At 42.3% G+C, this 10485-nt stretch overlaps 1 pseudogene; it reads right to left on the reverse strand.

Annotated features, from left to right (window-relative positions):
• Positions 1-8493: 8493 nt before the first annotated feature.
• On the reverse strand, positions 8494-10014 carry LOC142428128 (H/ACA ribonucleoprotein complex subunit DKC1 pseudogene; annotated as a pseudogene).
• Positions 10015-10485: the final 471 nt, after the last annotated feature.

Consider the following 10485-nt stretch of genomic DNA (forward strand, 5'->3'; position numbering starts at 1 on the left):
ACAATTAATTCATAAGCTTTTTATAGCACCCTATTACTCTGCTGCTATTTCTGCAGTGATCAATGGATTCCGTTTAGACCAATGGTTCTCCACCTTCCTAATGCCATGACCCTTTAATACAGGTGCTCATGTCATAGTGACTTCCATCCATCAAAGTATTTTCGTTGCTACATCATGATTGTAATTGTCCTACTGTTATGAATCGTCATGTAAAAATCTGATATGCAGGATGTATTTTCATTGCTACAAAATTGGAGCATAATAAAAGCATAGTGTTTAATCACAAAAACAATACATCATTTAAAAAATAATTAAATCATTTTATTGGGGGCTTGTACAACTCTTATCACAATCCAAATTTACATCCATTGTGTCAAGCACTTTTGTACATTTGTTTCCCTCATCATTCTCAAAACATTTGCTTTCTACTTGAGGTAGTTTATTTTGCCAAGCTGGCTAATAAACACATGAGGGGTTACTTGAAGGGCAGAGGGATAAATGGCTCAGTGAGCCTCGCCTTTCAAGTTTTTGGGTCTCTTGTTTTTTGATGGTCAGACCAGGGTGCAGCTGCCTTAGCCAGTTCTTTGATTTAGCTGGCAAGGCTCACTTTGTCCCTCAGGATAAGCCACATGGACTTACCCTGATGCAGCCCTGGGTGCTGGAGCAGCTGTGTGGAGACCCCTGCTGGCGCTGCGATGTTTACACATTCACTGACGTGGCTTTCCTCCTACAGTCAGCACCATTGCATGTGTTTTGTGAGATGGAAGAGGACTTTGTGGATTGGTGTTGGATGTATGGGTTAATAGGTTAATGTTAGACTTGTGGGTTTGGGCAGCACTGGGTTGGGATGTTTTTCTTGATGTGCACTTAACATTTATATAAAACTCTCTCTTATACATGAGTTTCTCTGGATTTATTTCTTTAAAGTACCCATATTAACACACAACTTGAGTCCTTGGTATCGGCTCCTCATTTTTTCTCCTCTCTCTCCCCTCCCCCATAAACCCTTGATAAGTTATAAATTATTATTTTGTCATATCTTACACCCACTTCTCTGCTGTCTATCCTCCAGGAAGGAGGTTATATGTAGATCCTTGTAATCTGTTCCCCCTTTCTCCCTCATCTTCCCTGCACCCTCCTGGTATCACCACTCTTACCACTGGTCCTGGGAGTCCATCTGTCCTGGATTCCATGTGTTTCCAGTTCCTATCTGTACAAGTGTACATCCTCTGGTCCAGCCGGATTTGTAAGGTAGAATTGGGGTCGTGATAGCGGAGGAAGGAAACATTCAAGAATGAGAGGAAAGTTGTACGTTTCATCATTGCTATACTACACCATGAGTGGCTCCTCTCCTTCCTGAGACCCTTCTGAAAGGTGATATCCAACTGCCTACAGATGGGCCCTGGGTCCCCACTCTGCACTTCCCCTCATTCACAATGCTATGTGAACCTATCTGGTCCAGGTGATTTTTTGGTGAGTAATCCTTTGATAACTTTGTCCATTTCTTCTGTTGATATGGGTCTGTTGAGGTTCTTGAAAGCTATTGTGGATAATCTAGGGAGTGATTGTTTTTCCAAGAATTTGTCCATGTCTTCCAAATTTTTTAATATTTTGGAGTACAGTCCTTCATAGTACTGTGTAATTATCCTTTTGATTTCACTAGAGTCTGTTGTAATATCCCCTCTTTCATCCCTTACTCTTGTTATTGAAATGTGTTCCTTTCTTTCTTTGGTCAAATTCATGAGTTTGTTGATTCAATTTATCCTTTCGAAGAACTAACTTTTAGTAGCATTGATTCCCGCCCCCCGCCCAGTTTTCTTCTTTTTCCTGTCCCGCATCTCAAATATAATTTTTGTTATTTCTTTTCTTTTGCTATAAGTTGGATTGCTTTGTTAACTTTGCTCTAGTTGCTGTGAATTTTGTGCCAGTGTATCAGTCATAAGCCTCTCCTCCTTCTATATGTGTGCGTGTAATGCTATGAGACGTCCTTTGATGACTGCCTTTGCTGTGTCCCATAAGTTTTGGTATGTCGTGTTTTCATTCTCGTTGGTTTCTAGAAATTTCCTAATTTCTTCTCTGACCTGAGCCAGTATGCACTCCTTTTGCAATAGAGAGTTATTCATCCTCCAATTGTTTGCCATTAATTTCTTTATTTCCCTTTTGTTGATTTCCAGCCTTATTGCACTATGGTCAGAGAGAGGGGTCTGTATGATATCAGTGTGCACACATTTATGTATAGTTGACTTATGCCCTAGCATGTAGTCTATCTTCAAATATGTGCCACTAGGGCTTGAAAAGAATGTGAATTTTTCTGTATTTGGATGGAGAGCTCTGTAGTCATCTATCAGGTCAAATTGTCTAATGGTAGTGTTTGGATCTTTAGCCTCCTTGTGAAGTTTCTTTTCCAGTGATCTATCTTTCTCAGAGAGCAGTGTATTGAAGTCACCTACTGTAACTGTTAAGGCTTTGATTTCTTTTTTCATCTTTTGGAGTGTTTGATTGACATATTCCCCTGTAGGCTTGTTCGAGTAGATGTTCAGTATGCTCAGTGGTTCTTCGTGTACTGTTCCCTTGAGCATTATACAGTGCCCCTTCTTATCTCTTCTTATGGTTTGCACTTTGAGGTCAATTTTATCCGAGATTAGGATCCAACCCCTGCTTTTAATGAATTGCTGTTTGCTTGGTATGTTTTTCTCCAACCTTTCATTCTCAGCCTATTTTTTGTCTGTAATCTTGAGATGTGTCTCCTGTAGGCAGCAGACCAAGGGGTTGTGTTTTCTAAGCCAGTCTGTTAGTCTGTCTCTTAAGGCCTCAGTTAAATCCATTGATATTCACGGTTATTACATATATCTGTGGACTCTGTAATGTCATTTTATTCCTCATGTTGCGTGTTTTCCTACCGCCATTTATTTTCCATGGGTTGTGCATATGTGTGTTTGTGGTTTGTTCTTGCCTTCTTTCCATTGTTGAACCTGTCTTATTTTGGGGGTTGTTTTCCCTTTCATGGTCTCTGGGTGGAGTTGTTCTGTGTGGTGGTCCCTTGTATGTGCTTGGTGAGTGTTGTTTTTTGCCCATATGGGTTGGCAAGGCTCTTTTGTAGTGCTGGGTTCCTGGAGTTAGAAAGTAAAAGAAGAAGGACATACTCAGTATATCTTAAAGAAAATTTCAAGGCTGAAGTTGTAATATTAAAAGATCCTATGAGCAGAATATTCAATTATGTCTCTTTCACTGTCATTGAGTCAATTATGCTATTGCAATGCTATTGGATGAAGCAGAACTGCTCCTGTGGATTTCTGAGACTGTGATTCTGTGGTATTTGAAAGCTTCATCTTTCTCCTGTAGAGTGGCTTGTGGTCTTGAACTGCTGACCTTGCTGTGAGCAACCCAACAGATAACCCACTATGTCATCAGGCATCTCGCGGAACTAGCTAGGAAGTATCAAATGAAGATACATAGTCACCAAAAATGATTGGTTGATGTTCAACTATTTAAAGAGGTAGCACATCATCAAAAATGAATAGTACTGAAGCAAGAATCGAAGCCGCACTGAAGTTATTAACAAAAGATAATGCTCCCCAAATTAATGGAATTTCAACTGCCATGTTTCAAAAAGCTAGGCCTTTCTTTTGAGGAAGATCTGGGTGGGTGAAACGACAAATCTTTTAGTTAGTAATTAAGTACTTAACCATTTGCACTACTCAGGCGCTCAGCAGACAATTGTCTTATCTGCTCTCTTTTTGTCATTTCGTTTTCTGAAATAGAGTTCAGGAAAGAGTGATTGTGTGTATTTCACAGAGCTTTCTATTTGTAAAGATGAGGTTTTGTTCATACACCTGTGTCTCTTTTTTTCCCTTTACTGTAGTATGCAGATGGATCCAGATATAAGACTTGAGGCACTGCCTTGTAAATCATTACAATTGCAATACACCATAGTTCATACTCCCCTTGCTCTAAAACGCACGGAATTCCCAGCCTCCTTTGGAGACGTTTGCGCAGTGAGAAGATACAAAATGAATACCCGAAGGAGGATATGTGTTCTAGCAGCAGTACTGAGAAACTGTGATGTTTTCACCCATGAGCCATTCTAGGCTGCCTTTTTCTTTTAATGTATTTGTCCTAGCATGTAGTTTTCGCTATTTAAAACTAAATCTAACGTCACTGATGTCAAGGTAAAGAGAAAATGAGATTTACAAAATTTGCAGAGATCCTCAAATTAGGCTGCCACATGCCCGAGAGAGCTATTTTTTTAGAAGGATCTGACATTTCTGCAGACAGAAGGTGGTGCTGTTGATTAGGAACAATATAAAACTCCACTTTTTTTTAAAAGTCAAAGTCATGATCAAGTTGCTAATCACTGCAGTCATTCTTTGCTGAACAGAGGGAAACATCCCTGGTAACTGGAACGTATTCTGGCATTTCACTCCAGTAACTGTACTGCTTAAGAGTGGCCTGAAAAGTGTCTCCACCAGGTGAATCTTTGAATTTTATGTAAATCAAGGAAAGTGTGTGAAAAAATAAGTTGTAAAATACAGTGTATATTTTTCCCTTCTTGAAGTTAGATTTAACATTATCTGTAAGAAATGAAAAGCATTCAGGAGCTTAGATGATACACTGGTTACAAGAAAAAAAGTCAGGCTTTTAAAATCTATGCCATACTGTTTCATGTGCATCTGAATGATCAGAAAACACAACATATTTGTAAAAGTTCTGACTTTGGTTTTTCTGTATGTTCACCATATAAAGACTTGATGACATTCACGCAAAGTCAGGTGCCAGGAAGCATTCTATCTCCCTCTACACATGACAGTCTTCATGCTCACGCTCAGAGGCCCTGCAAAACTATTCTGCGGAAGAAGAGTCTCCCAGGCTATCAAACCAAACTCACTGCTATCAATATAATACTGGCTCACAGCAACCTCAAAGGACAAAGTAGAACTTGTTCCTAGGGGAAAAAATGTGTTCATAATTGCAATCATGTAAGACTGAACCTGCTGGCACTTCTCTCCTAAGTGGTAAATCACCTCTTTCTAGACAATTGATGGACTTTAACAACTCTTAAAACATCAGGTTGGTTGAAGCTGATCTTACCTTCAATCTAATTGTTAATCCTGTTTTTTCTTTGTTCTCTATGTAGACTGTTTTCTGTACTTGAATGATGGAGTATTTGTATTGTTTATTTTTGTTGACATTTCTTATACCAAAAGCTGGACTTCTGAAGTGCATTGCCTTTTTTTAACTTTTATAATGAATTTATTGGTGTATAATGCACATATCATACAATTCAATGGTTTAATCATATTAAAGAGCTACACAATCATCACCACAATAAATTACAGAACATTTTATTCTGTCTTGTACTCATCGTTATTAGTTTCCCATAATCCCTCAACCTCACTGCTATACACGAAGAAACCATTAATCCAGTTAATGTCTATATATTTATTTACTCTGAATTTCTTTTTAAATTTATTTTTTATATAAATCATTTTATTAGGGGCACATACAACTCTTATCACAATCCATACATACATAATTGTGTAAAGCACATTTGTACATTCTTTTTTTTGTATTGAAATGTTTTTTTAAACATTTTATTAGGGACTCATACAACTCATCACAATCCATACATACATCAATTGTGTAAAGCACATCTGTACATTCTTTGCCCTAATCATTTTCAAAGCATTTGCTCTCCACTTAAGCCCTTTGCATCAAGTCCTCTTTTTTCCCCTCCCTCCCCGCTCCCCCCTCCCTCATGAGCCCTTGATAACTTATAAATTATTATTTTGTCATATCTTGCCCTATCCAGCATCTCCCTTCACCCCCTTTTCTGTTGTCCGTCCCCCAGAGGGGAGGTCACATATAGATCCTTGTAATTGGTTCCCTCTTTCCAACCCACTCACCCTCTACCCTCCCAGTATCACCCCCCACACCCCTGGTCCTGAAGGTATCATCCACCCTGGATTCCCTGTGCCTCCAGCTCCTATCTGCACCAGTGTACATCCTCTGCTCTTCCAGACGTGCAAAGTAGAATTCGGAATATGGTAGAGGGGGGAGGGGTAAAGCATTTAGGAACTGGAGGAAAGCTGTATTCTTCATCGGTGCTACATCATACCCTGACTCATCTCCTCTAGACCCCTGTGTGAGGGGATCTCCAGTGGCTGACAAATGGGCTTTGGGTCTCCACTCTGCATTTCCCCCTTCATTCACTATGGTAATTTTTTTTTATGATGCCTTATACCTGATCCCTTCGACACCTTGTGATCACACAGGCTGGTGTGCTTCATCCATGTGGGCTTTGTTGCTTCTGAGCTAGATGGCCGCTTGTTCACCTTCAAGCCTTTAAGACCCCAGACACTATCTCTTTTGATAGCCGGGCACCATCAGTTTTCTTTGCCACATTTGCTTAAGTGCATTACCTTTTAAGATCTCTGCAGCATTGTTTAGATATGAGGACAGTATCTGTTGGACCATTTCAGGATCTGCCTTCATGAATTATTTAAGTAATAAAACCCTCAAATCTGAGTCCACTCATTGGCATTGCTAACTCTTCAAATTTGATGTGTGTGTGCTTTTCTTTTTAAAGGTGTCATTTGGAGAATGCTTTATCTATAGATCCATCTTTGGAACTGATCACTATTGAACAAACATTTTAGCCTTTTGTGTAGAATAACCTCAATAGAGACAGTTTAAAAGATCAGTGGTGACTTTGAGGTGCTTTTTAATCATAGATGTTAGTGCATTTAAGGTCTAAAATAACAGACTAAGACTGTGCAGAATGAATTGGTTTCAATTAGAATGAAACCAAGTTTGATAAGGTTGTTACCAAGAACTTGTTAAAACTTGAAGATACTAACACATTTGGTCATGAGCGGAGCAGTTTTAAATGCCCTTATGGTGCTGTGGCAGTTAGATTTTAAGTCAACTTGCACCTGTGTGAAAGTGTTGGGGTGGAGTTCAACCTCTCAATCAGGTCACAGCCTGAGGGTGCCTCCTTGTGGATGTGGCCTTTTTAATAAGAACTATTCTGGGAACTACTCCTTATCTGCCCCTTTGACCTCTTTGCTTGCTGGGACTTTGTCAGTAATGCAGGTTGCAAATGCACTAAAAAAATTATATCGAAAGAGACTCTGACGGTTGCTTTTGAGCATACAGTGGCAAAAGAAATCAAATGAGTTGAACTGATTCAAAAGAGGATTTGGAACAAGTCGCACGATTGCTAATATCAGATGGATCTTCAGTACAATGAGGGAATATAACAATGACGTCTACTTGTGTTTTATCAACTGTACAAAAACAGTAGGTTATATGTATCATAACAGATTATGGATGCCACTGGAAAGAATGATACCAAAAGAATTGTGTGTATGAGGAACCAGTACATAGACCAGGAAGTAGTTATTCAAATAATACAAGAGAATAAATGGTTTACTTTTACAAAATATTTAATGGTTTAATTTTACAAAGTATTTACTAGTATAAAAAGTAGCTATGATTAGGAAAGTTGGACCCTTTAGCACCATACACTCAACTCAGTCGTTTTGCTGAGCAAATTATCCAGATTACATGGAAAAGAGTGTGGCACTGGGATTGGAGGAAGGCTTATTCACGAGCTGCACTTTGCAGATGACCGGACCTTACTGGCTGAAAGTGAAGAGGTGTGAAAAACAAAGACTAAACACTTCATCATGATTTTACCTCAACATAAAGCAAACAAAGGTCTCCGTGTCCTCATTTGGAAATAATGAGAATACTATATATGGATTCAATGGATACAACAAACAAAGTATGAAGAATATCTAATTTTCAACAGCATGTCATAGGAACTATCACCAACATTTCAGTTCCCTTAAAGGAGACTGCACAGTGTTTGCAGAGATCCAGGTCTAGAGCTTTGGCCATGAGCAAGTTTTTCTTCCATGACGCTCACCCTCCATGTCTGGTCAAGGGAGTTTTTTGGAGTATGTGCTGAGACTCCGGGCATCATCAGTGCTCTGAATTCCACAGTATAAAAACCTGGAAGGGAAAGGAAAGGGATTATCAGTATTGACAATTATTTACAACTTTATGGGCAGAGAAAATAGGCTTATAAACTGTATAGTTAACGAAGTGACTGATATTTTCCAACAGAAATACCCTTCGGAAGGAAAAGAAATTAAGATGGCATCTGGTATAGTTGTCACACACTTAAATGGACATGCATATGTGATGTTAAACTCTAAAATAAAAACAAAACCATGTGTTGGGACATAGTCTTCTTAGGAAATATTCTATTCAGCAAATTGAGGAAACTAGATTCTTTTATTCCCAAGGTGCAGTTGTCCTTTCCCGAAGCATCTAAAAATGCTTTTTCAAAGGAGGACCCCCTTAAGTTGACATATTGTGCTTTTTCCGACAAGTATTTTGTGTATCACTTTTCTGTTTGGTTTCTCAATAAGGTTTTTATTTCTTACCCCCCCCCCCCTCAGGCCACAACTTACAAAGCAGCTGGCCCTATTCAGAGCCTGCTTCTCTTGCTCTTTTCTTTTTCTTTTGGGTTGTGCCACTGCCCACTTCTCCAGGCTTGATTTCCCTTGGAGCCGCTTTGGCCCTTTTCTCCCTTTTCCTCTTCTTTTCTTTCTTGAGCAGCTGGGGAACAACTGGAGCGGTCTCTTGGTCGCTCTCACTCTCTCGCTTCCGCTTTGTGGTCCCCCACGTTGCAGCGGTGGCCCGTGGGGGGTTCTGCTCGTTAGTCGAAACCGCCCCTTGCCCGGAATCATGGGAGCCCACATACTTCTTCACCCAAGCGGAGGGTGAGCTCTCCGTGGCCTTGCCAGGCTTGTCTAGGAGGCTCAGGTGGAGGAGCAACTTCTTCTGGCTCGCCTTGGGCCCCAGCCCCCACTTCCGAGGGTAGGTATCTCTCTCCATGATAACCCTTTTGATCTTGGCCACTATGCCATGGTCACATGTGGAGATGACGGCGGTGGTCATCAAGGCAATGGCCATACAGATGGCTTCCCCCTTGGTGGTGATGACGACGATCTCCTGGTGGACTTCTATGCCATCCTCGTACCGCAGGACACCAGGCAGCAGGATCTTGGCTCCATAGCAGATCGCATTCACCGCACTGTCCTTCATCACCAGCCGCTTGTGAGACGTCAGCAGCTTTTCCAGCGGGTAAATGACTCGCCGCAGGTAGCTCTCATCCTTGTGATGGTCATACAGCCACTGGGCGTCCAGGACGTCGTGCATCGTCACCATGTGATCCTGCTCCCTCATCACGCCAGAACGAACCCGGCGAAGCTCCTGCATCTGCCCTCCAACGCCCAGTAACAAGCCAAGGTGGACACACAGCGTCCGGATGTAGGTGCCGGCCTCACAGCTCACCCAGAAGAGTCCTAATCTCCTCTGGGGATCGTACTCGATCATCTTGCTCTCATAGACAGTCCGGACGCGGAGCTGCCGCTTCACTGCAGCAATGAACGGGGGTCGCTGGAACAGGGCGCCGGTCAGGGTTTCCAGGGCCCTCGCAAGCTGGGGACCCCCTTCAATAGCATTGTGCAGCCGGACAATCCCCACGTACTCTTTGCCTGCGCTCTGCTGAGATTTCACCAGGCGGGTGGCGCGCTCGATGCACACGATCAGACAGCCGGTCACCTTGGGGTCCAGGGTCCCACTGTGTCCGGTCTTGTCCACGCGAAGGATCCGCCGGATCCAGGCCACCACCTCGTGTGAAGACGGGTTGGAGGGCTTGTCCAGGTTGATGAAACCCGTCCTGACGTAGTCGGCCAGCCCCCTCGTCAGAGGGCTGGAGCCAGAAGGGAGCGGAGTGTAGTGGGCTGTCCGCACGTTGAGCTTATCGAAATTCTTTAACAAGAGGGGCCACTGCGACGTGTCCAACGGCGCCACTTTGGATTCGGGTTCGATGCGGAACTCCTTGGCATGCTGTATGTCCGCGATAGCTTCTTCAGCTGGCGGCTTTCCGCCCCTTTTCTTCTTGGGCTTCTTCAGCGAAACACCTCTGGCCTCGGCCATGTTGCCCACGCGGTACTCACCGTCTCTGTCCCATCAGGCCTTGCTGCCCAGGACCGCCCCTTGGCGCATGCGTCCTGCGCTGCTGGACAGAGGGGGGGGAGGGGGGAAGAGAGTGGGGGTCGGGATGGGGACAGGGGAGGCGGGGTGGAGTGGGGGGTAGGGGTGGGAGCGTGGGGGGACTGGGCTAGGTCTCTGTATAGCACTTGTCAGAGACGTTTCAAGTGGCCCTTATTTTGTAATTTAAATATTCAAAAGGTAAACTCCTCCCAATACTTACCAAATATAGAGACTTTAACAGGATTGAGGGAGTGAACAGGACACACTGATTTATGTTAATGTTGAGCCATACCCATATATCTATATCTATATCTATCTATCGCTAATTCTATATATATGAATGATCTATTCATCATATCAGACTTTTAATTTTAAAAAATCATTTTATTGGGGCTCAGACTTTTAATTTATATG

The sequence above is a fragment of the Tenrec ecaudatus genome, chromosome 15 (genome assembly GCF_050624435.1).
Source record: "Tenrec ecaudatus isolate mTenEca1 chromosome 15, mTenEca1.hap1, whole genome shotgun sequence".
NCBI lineage: Eukaryota > Metazoa > Chordata > Mammalia > Afrosoricida > Tenrecidae > Tenrec > Tenrec ecaudatus.